Source organism: Calonectris borealis, chromosome 3 (assembly GCF_964195595.1).
Source record: "Calonectris borealis chromosome 3, bCalBor7.hap1.2, whole genome shotgun sequence".
NCBI lineage: Eukaryota > Metazoa > Chordata > Aves > Procellariiformes > Procellariidae > Calonectris > Calonectris borealis.
The window spans coordinates 114,479,114-114,493,135 of NC_134314.1; the positions used below are offsets into that span (position 1 = coordinate 114,479,114).

The window sequence follows — 14,022 nt, forward strand, 5'->3', positions numbered from 1 at the left end:
AGCCAGAGGAGGCTGAAAGGCAGCCATTCTCACCTCTGCCTGGCCCTCCATCAGCCTCCGCAGGCTCCTGGCGCTGAATGTCCTCCACTGGGCAAGAGAGAAGGAGTGGCAGAAGGTGAGCAGCGATGCTCTGATGCTGGGCTGCAGGACAAGTGCTCGAGGACAGAGCCCAGAGCAGAGAGAAACTCACGGCATGGCGGCGGCTCAGCTCCTTCTCCAGGAGTTTGATGGATGGCAGACGGGTCACCTTGGCTCTCTTTGCTCCTTCTGGTGTCCTGTGCACCGGGAAGGGACAGGGAGAGAGCTGCGTGAGCCCCAAGCTGCCTCTTCCCTCTTGTCAGACAGCTCTGCCCGAGAGCTGCCTGTAGCCACGGGGGCACCTCTCCCCTGTCCGGCTGTGCCTGGAGCATCCCCCCAGCTTACCCCAGCAGCGTGCCCAGCCACAGCTCCTTGAGCGCCTGGGAGCTGCAGAAAGAAAGAAGAAACGCGTCAGATCCCGCTGCCCCCAGCCCGTGGGCAGAGGCGGGCGCCCACACAGCCCTGCCCCGTGGGGAAGGACACAGGGGCAGGACGAAGCCCCGTGGGGCAGGACGGAGGCGCTGCCCAAGGCCTGGCTCCCTCTCTCCTGCCAGAGCCGCTGCTTTTGCCCTTCCCTTCTGGGCACCAAGAGGTGACAGGGGATACAGGACGTGGAAATGCCCCCCCATCCCTCCCTGCATGCGTGCTGCCCGCTCCCTGCCCAGGCTCTGCACGGGGAGCAGAGACCATTCACAGCATGGCCTGGGCATGGCTGGGAACTTCTCGTGCCCTGCCATGGGACGCGGCACCACGACTCACGCAAAAGTGGCAACACAGGAGCCGGTGGGCCAGGCGAGGACGATGGAGGTGCTGTCCTCATGGCTGCCTTCCGCCTCCTCCTCTTCTTCCTGCCCTGCTGCCTCCTTCCCACCACTCAGCACCCACAGCTGGTCCAGGGGCAGGCGGAGCTGTGGGCGCAGGGTGGTGCCACGTCTGCAGAGGAGAGGCAGGCAGTGAGCTGGAGGTGGCCTCCTTGGGGTCCCCCCGGGAAGAGCCCTGTCCCCCACCTGCCATTGGGATGGACATTGGTGCACCCAGCAGCAAGGTGTCAGGGTGTCCCTGCCCTGGTGCCAGGGCCAGGGCTGGGGGAAAGGCAGCTGGGCTCTGGGGGTCTTACTGCAACTTGGCGACCACCAGTTCCTCCTGGAGGAGGAGAAGGCGCCTCTCGCTCCTCTTGTGGCCCCGGGTCAGCCGCACGTCCGCGCTCAGCACCGTCTCGGCATCGGTGAGAGCCTCCCTGCAAAGCAGAGAGCGGCGGGCATGAGAAAGGCCGCTGCTGGGGGCCCGCGGGTGCCCGCGTGTCCCCGAGCCATGGGGGGAGCCCACCTGGAGCCGCAGCAGCAGTTGGCCTGGCCCATCCTGCCCGGGAGAGGAGGACCCTTGCCGTGCAGCAAGGAGGCTGCCCAGGCGTGGACAGCGAGGCTGGGAAGCGGGGTGCTGGTGCCGGTGCCGCGGCAGCGCTGTTGGGCCAGAGCCTGCCTCCTCCCAGCGCTGCTGCGTGCCAGCACAGCTCCGTCCTGCTGTCTCTGGTGGCTGTTGGCTCCAACGGACCGAGATTCCGAGGCCAACGGAAAGTGGGAGGGGCCCTGGGGGGGCCCTGGCCTGGGGGTTCTCTCCAGTATGGCCGTGTCTCTCTTGCACTGGGGAAACCACAGCAGGACACAGCAGAGGGCAAGGACCACCTCCCTCCACCTGCTGCCAATGCCCCTTGCCTTGGGCTTCACCGCTAGTTCCTGGCCTCCAACTAGACTTGGTGCCACTGGGCACCACCCTCTCGGCCCGGCCGCTCAGCCAGTCTTCCATCCACTGCAGTGCTCATCAGCCCGTGTGGTGTTTGCTTTCTTGCAGTCCTCAGGCACAGCTCCCTTTTGGAGTGGCCTCACAAGCCCATCTGCCGGCTCCCTCAGCACTCGAGGGTGCAGCCCATGGGGGCCCATCAGGGACTTGAGCATCTCTACTTGGCTTAAGTGTTCTCTAATCTCCTCCTCTGCCACCTGAGGGTCTAAGTGGATCCTCTTGCACTAAGGGTACCTCTTCTTTGCTCCAGCCTTTCCTCCAGGTCTCCAGGGCCAGGGATGTCTGAAGGCTGGTCTTGCTAGGACCGTCATGCCCCAGGAGGATTGGCAGAAGCTAGAGCAGCCTGAAGTGCTGCCGTGGCAGCAGTAGTGAAGGCCAGGCGAGTTTTAAGACGGAGCAAAAGAAGTCCTGAAATGGGACCGTATGATGAGCGTAATCGTGAAATTTCTTCCTCGAAGCTTGTACGGGGCTATGTTCTGCATCGGTGCCGAAAACAGCCTTGATAACCCAGGGGTGTGTTAGTTATTGCTGAGCAGCGCTTGCAGAGCGCCAAGGGCTTTTCTGCTCCTCAGACTGCCCCGCCAGCGAGCAGGCTGGGAGGGGACATGGCGGGGACATCTGACGCCGACTGCCCAAAGGGATCGCACAGCATATGACGTGGTGCTCAGCAATAAAAGTGGGGGGTGGAGGTTGGCGGGGGCTGCCCTTGCTCAGGGACTGGCTGGGCATCGGTCGGTTGGTGGGGAGCCATTGCTTTCCTTTGCATCACTTGTTTTTCTTGGACTGTACTTTCCTCTCTCCTTCCTTTTGGTTGGGTTTTATTTTCTGACAATTTTTTTTAATTCTAAAACTGTCTTTACCTGAACCCATGAGGTATTTTCCCTTTTACCCTTCCGATTCTCCCTCCCATCTCCCTGCGGGGGAGTGAGGAGTGAGCGAGCAGCTGTGTGGTGCTCAGCCGCCAGCCAGGGTTAAACCACAACAAGCTGTGAGCAAAAGAGTTCCCTCCTGACGGTGAGAGTGCTCATCCTTCCTCCTCCGTCAAGGTGCGGGCGTCCCCTGTACCACACCGGTTTGCACAAAAGCCTCAGCAGTCCGGCTGCTGCTGGAGCTGCTTCAAAAGCTTTTTGGGTGAGCTGACGCATTTATACCGCCCAGCAAGTGGACGTTAATCTCTACCATTGCCATGAGTTAGCGGGGGGTCTGCAGAAACTGCCCGACAATCAGTGTGCAAGGAGGGTGGCTGCAGGGGGCAGGAAGCTGCAGGTGACGGTGGCTGCAGAAGGACCTTCAGCCCTTCCTGGCCACCGTGCCCTGCCTACGTCCTGCCCTCGCTCTGAGCTCGTGGCGCTGCTTCTAGGAGATACCCAAATCTCACCAGGACACGGTCCCAGGCAACCTGCTCTAGGTGAGCCTGCTGGAGCAGGTGGGTTGGAGCAGATGACCTCCACAGGTCCCTCCCAAACTCCACCCTCCTGTAGGACTCTGTGCTTCGCTTTCACTCCTAAAGCATCCCAACTCAGGCCTGATGCCCGCTGGAAAGGATGCTGGCACAAGGGACGATCCCAAACTCCTCCCCGAGCATTCATCACAAAGCAACAGCTCCCCACTCCACAATATCGTTCGGCAGACACAGTCAGAAGAGAGAAAAGACCATTTTATTGTGCACATCAGCTGTGGGGGCCCAGGAGTCACAGCGGTTCAGCTGGTGAAAACAAATCAGCCCCTGCAACGACAGAGTCAGAAAGCTCTGATAAATCCCTAGAGGCAGGAAGAGGCAGGATTTTGTTCCCTTTTCTTTGGGGAAGAGCGTTTACGAGGAATTCTTTATGGCCCAGAAGAGAGAGCTGTTGCTGGCATTGGCTATGGGCTGGCTTTGGTGCCTTATCCCCACGGGTAATGCCCTCAGAGCCCTGTGCCTGTGCAGAGATGCCCGGTGCCCCTGTGCCACGCAGCAGGGCTCGATGGGGAGCCCCCGGGGAGCTGCCATGGAGTTCTTCCCAAACCCCACGCAGCACCATCCCTCGCTGTCCCTTGCTGTGAGCTGGGAAAGATGGGCAGCAGAGCCTGGTACACACCTGGCCTTCCTGACCTTCTGCACCTTCCTGCTTTCCTTCAGTCCCCGTCTTTTTCTGTCTTCCTTCTTTTCTTTGCTCGTTGGCATTCCCGCTCGTCTGCCCAGACCTCTTGTCTCTTTCTTTTTCCTTGGTTTTCGTTGTCCTGGCGGGAGCCTGCAAACCTTTCCATCCCACAATGTGATTAGATAGGGAAAGCCAGGAGCAACTGGCATCAGTTCTTGATTTCACCAAAGCTGACTCGTTTTACCTTCTCTCCTCTGAAAGGCCCTTTAGTTCTGCGCTGCCCAGGGAGTCTGCCGTGGTCTGTGGGGTGCTTGGAGGCAAAGCAACGGGTGCCTAGAACAGAAATGTTGGCGTTAGCAGCTGGCAAGGGACGCCCTGGAGTAGTAAGCGACTGTTTGGCAAATTGCTACCTTAGCTCTCCAGAGAAGATCCCTTTGGCTGCTTTGCGTGAGCCCTTTCTTCCAAGGGCCTCACTTTGGAACACCATGTTCACACGGCTGTGTGACCCTCAGTTAATTTGGGGGGGCCATTCAGCAGGGAGCCTGCGGTCCCCCTCCACGCAAGAAAAGGCTTGCCCGCTTCGTTCTGCGGGGTTTCTTCTGCCCTCCCCAGACAGAGCTCGGTGGATATCCCTTTGGTGCAATAGCACCTTCTGCGCTGGGAGGCTTTGCTTTTGAAATCTCCCTTTCTCTAGGTGTTTTGTAGGTCTTTCCTTTCATTAAGCAGGTGCCTAACATGCGAGAAACCACCTTTCCGGTTTTACTTACCACATATCATTCTGCAGGATAAAAAACCCCACACAAAGCCACAAGAGCTCGAACGCCAGGAAGAGGCACAGCAGCTACTTGGACTCCTCAGCAACTACCCTCCTACACGAGACACATTGTCCCGGCGTTTGTGGCCTGCCATACCTCTGCCGTTTCCGATCCCGCCACCGTGTCTGCCCCTGCTGCTTTCTGGAGGACAAGCAGAGAGGCTGGTGTGTCCAGGAAGGCTTTTGCCTGGTGCTCCATGTCTGCGTCGCCTGCAGGGCCCCATTGCTCTTCTAAAGGCAGTTCTGGAAAGCAAAAGCATGGGCAGCAAAGTGATTTCTTGCAAGAGGACAACAGCTAAACCAAAACGCACCCAAAGCCCTACGCCAGCATTCTGCTGAGGCTGTGATGAGCCTCAGTCCCTCCTCATACCTGTGGATCTGTCCATGGGCGCTGGTGACGCCTCAGCTGAGGGACTGGAAAGGCCAGTTGTCTCCTCCCCAAAGACTTCACAATGGTTTTCAATCAGGAACTCCACCAGCACCTTCACCTGCACACATCACATCCTTGGTTTCAGCACAGGGGGCGGAAAACGTGTCAAGCAGCCTCTCCCACTCCTGACCCTTGCCTCTGCGCAGAAGGCTGTGGCTGTGGGGCTGCTCTGCCAGGCAGCCGCCCCACCGGCATTTGCTCAAGAGAGGAGGCAGCCAGGGACCTCTGACCAGCCGAGCTCTGATGGTTCGGGAAGGCTGCAGCCGGCTGCTCAATAGAGCGTACCTTCTGAGTCACCTCCAGCATGGCCTCCAGCGGGAGCAGGTCCTCGCTGGCTCGGCTCAGCAGGTTTGGCCCCAGGCAGATGGCCAGGTTGCTGCAGCTCATCCTGCTGGTGGAGGCGTTGTGGCCGATGTGCTGGAGGAGGGACAGCAGGCGCTTGAGGAGGAGGAGGTTGGCTGCAGGCAACTTCTCGGCCACCCTGAGGGAACAGGAACGCAACGGTAATAGAGCAGCTGCTGCCCACAGCCGTCCCCGAAGCTTGCCCAAGGCAGGTGGGAGCCAGCGGCTGTGTTGCGCAGCTTTGCAGGTGCTCTCAGCCAGCGGTCAGGCCTCCTGCTCAACAGGCAGGCTGCTGGCCACACTTACGCTTTCAGCTCTTCCACCTTCTCCTCCTTGACGCTCTTCTGCATCGCCGCCATCCAGTCCTCGTAGAGGTCTGTCACGAGGAGCTTGGCAGGGATGCTTCGCAGGAAGTCCTGCAATGCCAAGGGCTCGCGGTGAGCCTTTGAAGAGTCCAGGCCAGCCAGGGGCTCTTCCAGCTGCAGGTCAGAAGCGCTCACCTTCAAGATGACGGCCAGCAGCAGCACAGGCTGGCTACCCAGGTCGACGTCTGCGCCGCTGTCCAGGGCCTCCCGCAGCTCCCGAAACGCCGTCCCGCTGGCAGCTAGGCGGAATATCCCCTCCGTTGATGGTCCTTGCTGATGCAGGATATCCAGGACCACCTGAAGGAGACACAGGAGACAGTTGCTTGGCTGAAGAGCTGCCTTCTGACAGCGGTGGCCGGGGCCAAAGCTCTGCCCAAGAACCAGCTCCTTTCCCCCGCAAAGGGGCTGGGAGCAGAAGCGTGTTCTGGGGGTGAAGAGCGCAGTCGCCCATCCCTGGAGCTCCTGGGGACACCCACCGCCTCTCCGGAGCAGCCGGAGGGAGGGCTGGGGCCCCCCTGTCCAGGCTGCCTTACCTGGACGGGCTGGGGCAGCGTGCCGTCCTCCCCGCAGAGGGCTGCCAGGGGCTGGCCAAAGAGCGCCCTGCTGCAGCCGGAGCCCGCCTGCCCTGGCGCCTGGGCAGCGTCCGGGCTCCGCCGCAGAGCAAAGGGCCAGGGCAGCCCCCTCCTCCTGCTGCTGCCGCTCCCTGCTGCTGCAAAGGAAAAGAGAGCAAGAGCCCCTCAATGGAGACCGCCAGGCCAGCGCTCCCGGAGCCTGCCCTGCCCTGCCCTGCCCTGCCCTGCCTGCAGCGCGGTGCTGAGCGGTGCGGCAGGACGGGCAGGGAGGCAACAGCCGGAGCCGCGGCTCCGGGTGGGAGGCTCCCGAGAGTCGGCGTGCCACCGGGACAGCCTGTCCCAGGCCTCGCCCTGCCCTCCTCCAAGCTGTGGGCAGCAGCAGAGCCTGCGTGTCCCCGCAGAACCACGTCCAGCGGCTGCTGCCCAGCGGGTGTCCTTGCTCCTCCAGGTGACGTCCTCCCTTGGGGTGCCACACCTGCATGGCAACACTCAAGGGACAAGTGAGCACAGCTCCTGCCGGCTCCGGCCGAGGAGCGGGGACCCATCCGCCGGGCTCTGGGGACCTCGAGCGCTGGGCACTATCGAAGGGTCCCCAGGGCTCAGCTCTCTCCTGCTGCAGCGTGATGGGCACCAACTGCCTCTGGGCGAAGGGCAGCAGCAGCAGCATCCTCACTTCTGCAGACGTGCCAGTTCAGGAGAACAGAAGGCCCTCCCTGCCTTTCTCACCAAAACTCACCTGCCGAGTGGCAAAGTCCCACTCTGTTGGCAGATGGGGCCGTCGGAGGCCCTTGCGTGGGATCACCCTGCAAGAACCAGGCTGCGCTTAGAGAGCAGCCCTGCAGCAGAAAGGGCCACCGGCGAGCTGCCGCCCGGCACCAGCAGCCTGAGCGTGGCAGAGCTGGGACCCTCTGCCCTCCCAGGCTCTCTGCCCCGCGCAGCAGGTTTCCTCCCAGCACCGCCAGTGAGGACGTGCCGGCGTTCCTGGTGGCTCCCCAACCCTCTCCGCTCCCCGAGTGGCACCATGGGACCTCCCTCCCTCTCTCCTGCACAAGCTCACCCCAGTCGCCGCACAGCCCGGCACAGCCAGAGGAGGCTGAAAGGCAGCCATTCTCACCTCTGCCTGGCCCTCCATCAGCCTCCGCAGGCTCCTGGCGCTGAATGTCCTCCACTGGGCAAGAGAGAAGGAGTGGCAGAAGGTGAGCAGCGATGCTCTGATGCTGGGCTGCAGGAGCAGTGCTCGAGGACAGAGCCCAGAGCAGAGAGAAACTCACGGCATGGCGGCAGCTCAGCTCCTTCTCCAGGAGTTTGATGGATGGCAGACGGGTCCCCTTGGCTCTCTTTGCTCCTTCTGGTGTCCTGTGCACCGGGAAGGGACAGAGAGAGAGCTGCGTGAGCCCCAAGCTGCCTCTTCTCTCTTGTCAGGGAGCTCTGCCCGAGAGCTGCCTGTAGCCACGGGGGCACCTCTCCCCTGTCCGGCTGTGCCTGGAGCATCCCCCCAGCTTACCCCAGCAGTGTGCCCAGCCACAGCTCCTTCAGCGCCCGGGAGCTGTAGAAAGAGAGGAGAACCAGCGTCAGGCGCTTCTGCCCCCCAGCCCGTGGGCAGAGGCGGGCGCCCACACAGCCCTGCCCCGTGGGGAAGGACACAAGGGCAGGACGAAGCCCCGTGGGGCAGGACGGAGGCGCTGCCCAAGGCCTGGCTCCCTCTGTCCTGCCAGAGCCGCTGCTTTTGCCCTTCCCTTCTGGGGACCAAGAGGTGACAGGGGATGCAGGACGTGGAAATGCCCCCCCATCCCTCCCTGCATGCGTGCTGCCCGCTGCCTGCCCAGGCTCTGCACAGGGGGCAGAGACCATTCCCAAGATGGCCTGGGCATGGCTGGGAACCTCTCGTGCCCTGCCATGGGACGCGGCACCACGACTCACGCAAAAGTGGCAACACAGGAGCCGGTGGGCCAGGCGAGGATGATGGAGGTGCTGTCCTCATGGCTGCCTTCCGCCTCCTCCTCTTCTTCCTGCCCTGCTGCCTCCTTCCCACCACTCAGCACCCACAGCTGGTCCAGGGCCAGGCGGAGCTGTGGGCGCAGGGTGGTGCCACGTCTGCAGAGGAGAGGCAGGCAGTGAGCTGGAGGTGGCCTCCTTGGGGTGCCCCTGGGCAGAGCCCTGTCCCCCACCTGCCATTGGGATGGACCTTGGTGCACCCAGCAGCAAGGTGCCAGGGTGTCCCTGCCCTGGTGCCAGGGCCAGGGCTGGGGGAAAGGCAGCTGGGCTCTGGGGGTCTTACTGCAACTTGGCGACCACCAGTTCCTCCTGGAGGAGGAGAAGGCGCCTCTCGCTCCTCTTGCGGCCCCGGGTCAGCCGCACGTCCGCGCTCAGCACCGTCTCGGCATCGGTGAGAGCCTCCCTGCAAAGCAGAGAGCGGCGGGCATGAGAAAGGCCGCTGCTGGGGGCCCGCGGGTGCCCGCGTGTCCCCAAGCCATGGGAGCCATGTCCACCTGGAGCCGCAGCAGCAGTTGGCCTGTCCCATCCTGCCCGGGAGAGGAGGACCCTCGCCGTGCAGCAAGGAGGCTGCCCAGGCGTGGACAGCGAGGCTGGGAAGCGGGGTGCTGGTGCCGGTGCCGCGGCAGCGCTGTTGGGCCAGAGCCTGCCTCCTCCCAGCGCTGCTGCGTGCCAGCACAGCTCCGTCCTGCTGTCTCTGGTGGCTGTTGGCTCCAACGGACCGAGATTCCGAGGCCAACGGAAAGTGGGAGGGGCCCTGGGGGGGCCCTGGCCTGGGGGTTCTCTCCAGGGTGGCCGTGTCTGTCTTGCACTGGGGAAACCACAGCAGGACACAGCAGAGGGCAAGGACCACCTCCCTCCACCTGCTGCCAATGCTTTGCCTACTGCAGCCCAGGATGCAGTTAGCCTTCTTTGCCCCAAGGGCTCTTTGCTTGCTCTAAATTGGTCAACTTGGGGTCCACCATGACCCCAGGTGTCTGCACAGCTGCTTTCCAGCTGGATGTCCCCCAGCATATACCCGTGCAAGGGCTTGTTCCTCCCCAGGTGCAGGACTTTGCTCTTCCCCTTGTTGAACTGCATGAGATTCCTGTCAGCCCCTTCCTCCATCCTGTCAAGGTCCCTCTGGTTGGCAGCAGGACCCTCCGGCGCATGAGCCTCTCCTCCCAGTCGTGTGCCAGCTGCAAGCTCTCTGAGGGTGCGCTCTGCCCCATCATCCAGGCCACTGGGTGTGAACAGGACCCGCAGAGTGCAGCGCAGGGCGTTGCAGACGTGCGCTTTGATATGACAGAACTTGTCACAGAAGGTTCAGAAATTTAGGGGCAAAGTCCCTATTATTTTTCTTTGTATTATACGTACCGTGCTTCCCCTTTTTATTCCTGCAAGCTATTAAAAGGTGTCAAACTGCCTCATTTTTCATTTGAACCTCACATCTCTTCCTAGTGCTGATGTTATGTGTAACATCGGATCGGGTTGTACTCTCCCATAGGTCGTTAGGTAGTAGGTAGCCTAGGTTATTACACAGTAGATAGCAGATTATCTGCATTAGTTGTGCTAACACCAGTGACAGGAGGTTGCATCTAGCTCTTGAGGCAAAGGATAAAAATGAAAGGTGCCTGTTGAACTCAGTGGGCTATTGATCAGCAGATTGAATTCACCATGTTCAAAAAAGAAAAGGTACATGAGAAAGGCATATTGTATCTTGACTGCTACAATGCATGTTTTAGGAGCTCTGAAGATAAATCATCCATGCCCCTCCCCCCACCTCCTTCCAAAAAAAAAGCTCTAGAGAAAAAGGATTCCACTTCTAGAGCAATCGGGCTTTTAAGCCAAGTAATTTTCCCTATATCGTTCCCTTTCAATGAGCCACTTTGTCTGACATTCTGCCTCTACTCGGTACCAACATAAGACTCTTCCAGGAAAAAATTAAACAAAGAAAAAAAACTTGCTGTACAGCCATTTACCTGTGCTATGCTCGGGGAGATGTGGAATTCCTCTCTGATCCAGAACTTTCCACCTACAAGCAAAAGTAGTGGTGAAGTTTTCCTCCATCTCAACCGCTGGCTGGTGCCTCTTCCCCAGGGAAAGCCTTTCCTCTGTCAGCCTGTGGGCATAGCTGGGCATAGGCAATGCAAGCCCCACGCCCCAGCCACCGTCCCGGGCCACCACCCTCCTTTAGCCATGAGCAAGATCTCAAACCTCTTTTCAGCTGTAAGGAAGTGTTGTTAAGAGACATGGATGCACATGGCACAGTCTATTCCAGAAGAGCCACAGTTGCTAAAAGCTTTCCGTGTCCCCGGCTGATGGTTTTCAGGACCAGCTCCTGGCTCCACTTGCACCCAGGCTAGCGATAGCTGTATTTCAGTTGGTAATTCAGGTTTCATCCTTTGTGCCCCAACCATCCCCACAGGCCCAGCAGCATAGAAAGTCACAGTGGGCACATATGCGGTGCCAGCTTTCAATCCCCAAGACATTGGAATTAAGGCAGGTCCAACAAGGAAGAAAACTTGCCGTTTTTCCTGAAAGAGGGGAGGAACCACCGGCACTGAAGAGCCGTTCATCTCCTGCCGAGAGCCACATGGAGATGAAATGGGTGGTGAGCTTAGGCAGGAGTACTCATGTCCATGGAGCAGCGCACTTGGGGGTTAAGGCTTTATCGCTCTTGGGCGTTAAGGCTTTTCCCTCGGCGTACACGGCTGGAGGAGCACCAGAAAGGAATCCTGCCCTGTTACCTGTGACCTTCACCCACCGAGCGGCCAGCACAGCCAGGGACAAGTTTGTGCGCAAGGCCCTCCTGATGGCAAAAAAAGGATCCAGTCAGCTTTTGGCGTCGTGTGTCTGGTTTAACTGTTGACACTGAGCAATGCCTTGATTGAAATAGAAGCGGCTAAGAGAGCTCAGGAAAAACGCAGGAAATCAGAGACATTTCCAAAAGGATCTTTTGGCTATTTTACACTTGTCCTGGTTTCGGCTGGGATAGGGTTAAATTTCTTCCTAGTGTTGTGTTTTGGATTTAGTACGAGGAGAATGTTGATAACACACTGATGTTTTCAGTTGTTGCTAAGTGCCCTCCTAGTCCAAGGACAGCTCCCGTGCCTACTGACTGAGCTAGGTACACAAGATGGGAGGGAACATAATCAGGACAGCCAGCCCAGCTGGCTAATGGGGTATTCCATACCATGTGACATCATGCTCAGTATATGAAGGGTAGGCGTGATCCAGGAAGTACCGATCGCTACTTGGTTATCGGTCAGCGCGGGTGGTGAGCAATTGCGTTGTGCATCACTCATTTTGTATATTTTATCATTATCATTATTATTTTCCCTTTTTTCCCCTGTTCTATTAAACTGTCTTTATCTCAACCCACGAGTTTTTCTCACTCTTACCCTTCCGATTCTCTCCCCGTCCCGCTGGGGGTGGGGGGAGTGAGTGAGCGGCTGCGTGGTATTTGGCTGCCTGCCAGGTTAAACCACGACAGTCCTTTTTGGCGCCCAACGTGGGGCACGAAGGGTTGAGATAACGACACATCTGACCCGAATGGGTTAAAACAAATTTGTTATAAGCATTCATGATATCAGTTTAGTACTCGATGTTCACAATGTTGATTTATTTGCTCTCAGAGTTTTTGGATCTGTTCTTGCAGTTTGGTCTGTAGCACCTTACTGGCTGCCTATACTGCTGATTATCAGTTTTTATGTGGGGTTGGTCATCTCTGGGAAATGGATTAAGGTCATTGTTTTGCTATACTGTGTGACCTGGCTTTATGTTATGATAAAATTATTGGTCACGAGCCTGTACTCAGCACTGCCATCATTCCTGTTCTTCGGGAGCTATCTTTTGGAAACTATTAATAATTACACTTCTTACGTCTTCACCTCAGAGGATGAATTTAGGGGGGAGACAGGATGGGACACTTTCTCCCACTTGTTCACCTTCCCTTCCATATCTTCAGAAACTCCTTTTTCTTCTATCCTCTTCATGAAGACGTCCACAATATTCCCTGAGAATTTTGAATATCCTTGGCATGTTCAAACAAGCATGATCATATTGCTATGTCTCCTGAATGTGGTTCAGGCCTTGTTCAGAGTTAAACAACTATTCAGGAATACTGTCCAGAGATCAACCCCAGCAACAGATACAGTGACTACTCAAACCCCCACGACAGGCACTGTAGCTACTTCAATCCGCACGACAACCACTGTGGCTGCTCAAACCCCTGCGACAGGCACCGTGGCTACTTCAACCCCCACAACAACCACTATGGCTACTCAGACCCCAGCAACAGTCACTACAGTTACTCCAACCCCCGCAACAGGCACTGCAGCTACTCAAACTCCGCCAACAGTCACTGCAGTTACTCCAACCAGTGCGACAAACACTGCAGCCACTCAAACCCCGGCAACAGTCACTACAAGTACTCCAACCCCCGCGGCAGGCACTGCAGCTACCCAAACCCTCGCGACGGGTACTACAGCTGAACCAGAGGACCAACCGTCACTGGTATCCGTTGCCCCTGTACAGAAGAAGAAGTCTTTGAAGCAGAAGTCAGGTCATGTAGAAAAGGATGATGGAAAACCAGGGCCATCACGAGGAGGGGAGGAGGAAGAGGAAGAACTCATAAACGAGACGGAAACCACCCGATCCTTATCCCTGAATGAGTTGCGAGATATGCGGAAAGATTTCGGCCGTCGTCCAGGCGAGCATATTGTTACCTGGCTGCTCCGATGCTGGGATAATGGGGCCAGTAGCCTGGAATTAGAGGGGAAGGAGGCCAAACAGCTGGGATCCCTTGCTAGGGAAGCGGGTATTGACAAAGCAATTGGAAAAGGGACACAGGTCCTCAGCCTCTGGAGGCGACTGCTGTCAGGCGTGAAGGAAAGGTATCCCTTCAAGGAAGATGTTATATATCGCCTAGGCAAAGGGACCACTATGGAGAGAGGTATCCAGTACCTGAGAGAACTAGGCGTGCTGGAGGTGGTTTATATTGACCTGGACGACACCCGAACACCCAAAGATCTAGATGACGTCCAGTGCACCCGACCCATGTGGCGGAAGTTGGTACGGAGCGCACCAGCATCGTATGCCAGTTCGTTGGCAGTACTGTGCTGGAAAGAGGAAGAAGCACCAACGGTGGATGAGGTGGTTAGCAGACTTCGGGATTTTGAAGAAACTGTCTCCTCCTCCCTTGTCTCGGCTGTGGAGAAACTCTCCCGGGAAGTCTGGCAACTCAAAGAGGATATGTCTTATTCTCCACCTGTACGGACCAGTATCTCAGCCATTAGGAGTCAGCGTTTTTCTCCTCAAGAGAGAGGATATAGAAAGTACACACCACGGGGCACCCTGTGGTTTTACCTGCGTGACCACGGAGAGGACATGAGGCAGTGGGATGGAAAACCTACCTTCATCCTAGAGGCACGTGTACGTGAGTTGCAAGGAAAAACAATCACACAAGGGGGTTCTCCCACGAAAAATGCTGCTCCAGTTGTCAGGAAAAACCTGTCTCACGACGGTCCAGTTTCCAGTGAACAGTTCCCCCGACAGAGTAGAAGGGCTG

The 14,022-nt window shown here is 58.1% G+C and overlaps 2 long non-coding RNA genes across 2 annotated transcripts; both read right to left on the reverse strand.

Annotated features, from left to right (window-relative positions):
- Nucleotides 1-3,514: 3,514 nt before the first annotated feature.
- LOC142081454 (uncharacterized) lies at nucleotides 3,515-4,088 on the reverse strand. The gene is made up of 2 exons (XR_012673331.1): nucleotides 3,954-4,088; nucleotides 3,515-3,601 (listed from the first exon to the last, which is right to left on the reverse strand). It is a non-coding gene; the product is annotated as an uncharacterized LOC142081454 (long non-coding RNA).
- A 1,437-nt stretch (nucleotides 4,089-5,525) lies between these two features.
- Nucleotides 5,526-6,188, reverse strand: LOC142081455 (uncharacterized). The gene is made up of 3 exons (XR_012673332.1): nucleotides 6,043-6,188; nucleotides 5,849-5,958; nucleotides 5,526-5,681 (listed from the first exon to the last, which is right to left on the reverse strand). It is a non-coding gene; the product is annotated as an uncharacterized LOC142081455 (long non-coding RNA).
- Nucleotides 6,189-14,022: the final 7,834 nt, after the last annotated feature.